Raw genomic sequence first — 1,466 nt, forward strand, 5'->3', positions numbered from 1 at the left:
CATGAAAGGAAAAAAATAAGAAACTAGAGGTAACTTGAGGTTTCTGTAAGAAACAGGGCTTTCTCTCACCTAAAATGTGGATTGCGTCCCTGGCCTGATGTGTGATGTTCTCCAAGAGTAAAAAGAGAACCTTGGAGATTATTGTCCATTAGATGGAAAGCCAGTGTTTAGCTGGTTCTGCTGAAATGGGCAGACTCGCTGTTCACAGTCTGGGAAACAGGGTTAAGACTGCACTAGTCCCTTTAGATGAGAAGCACCATACGCTCTCACTCAGTGTCCTTTCCTGCGGGTGTATGTGTTAGACTGGGCTCCTGGGTCCATCCCAACTTGGTCCAAGTAAGATGTATTTCGCCTTGTGTCCTATATACCTTCCCCTCGTTAGTAATTTCTGGCTGTATAATAAGTTCAGGAATGTTTGGCTCCTACAGAGGAGATTATAGACAAGGGTATTGAAAGAAAGTACTTTGAGGGTCATATGTGATTAACTGATTTTTCCCTTATGTTTTAATGTTCTATCACATTCATTATGTCTAAGGCTATATATATATACTTAAATAGTTTCTCATTATTCTTTTTTAAATTATTATTATTATTATTTATTCCTACAGCACCTGATCTTCCTAGGTGGTCTCCCATCCAAGAACTAACCAGGCCCGACCCTGCTTAGCTTCCGAGATCAGACATCGAGCTTGTTCAGGGTGGCATGGCCGTAGACCATGGACTGTGGCTCCACTGGGGCACAAACCCAGGACCTTCTGTGAATAAAGCAGACGTGCTAACTGCTATGCTATGGAACCAATTTCTTATTATTCTTAACAATTATTTTCAGATGCTTTTTCTTTTGATAAGCAGCAGAACTTGGTTTTCTTAAGTGAAAAGTTCCTCAGATACCCAGTATATAAAATAGATAAAAGCTCATCACGAGGCACAAAGGAGAAGCTGGGGACAGACCGATTTAAACCCTGCCGAAGCTCTGCCAGAGCGAGAACTGAACGCAGGTAACGACGGGGACGCTGAGCTGAGCCTGTTCGCGTCCATGTTTGAATGAGTAGAAGGCCACAGAACAAGGAGGAAGGAGGGTCGGGAGAAAAGTCAGTGCATTGCCTGCCACGGCACCTCTCCAACCTGCACTCAAGGACAGCAGGTTCCTGCACGCGGGGGAGCCTTCCTGGAGCCACACCTCCCTGTCGGCTTCAGTGCGCTGTCTCGACGTGGAGGGGCCTAGACACGTTTGCACATCTGGTTTTGATGACTAAAAGCCCATCCAAGTCAGAGTGGGCTGAATTTCCCAGAACAGCTTCCACCCGCTCCGACCGCCTTTCTCGCGAGAAATCCTTCTTCCCCTCCCTTCCCAGGAAGAAGGGCAGTGTGCCTGTTCTCCACAGGAAATGTGCTCTCGATAATGTTCGCCATCAGATGAAAACATGACTATCTCCTTGTTCAAGAGAATAAGAACCAGTCACAGT

At 45.8% G+C, this 1,466-nt stretch overlaps 1 pseudogene; it reads right to left on the reverse strand.

Moving 5' to 3' along the window:
- Positions 1-599: 599 nt before the first annotated feature.
- Positions 600-715, reverse strand: LOC112476885 (annotated as a pseudogene).
- Positions 716-1,466: the final 751 nt, after the last annotated feature.

This window comes from Pteropus alecto, unplaced genomic scaffold (genome assembly GCF_000325575.1).
Source record: "Pteropus alecto unplaced genomic scaffold, ASM32557v1 scaffold81, whole genome shotgun sequence".
Lineage (NCBI taxonomy): Eukaryota > Metazoa > Chordata > Mammalia > Chiroptera > Pteropodidae > Pteropus > Pteropus alecto.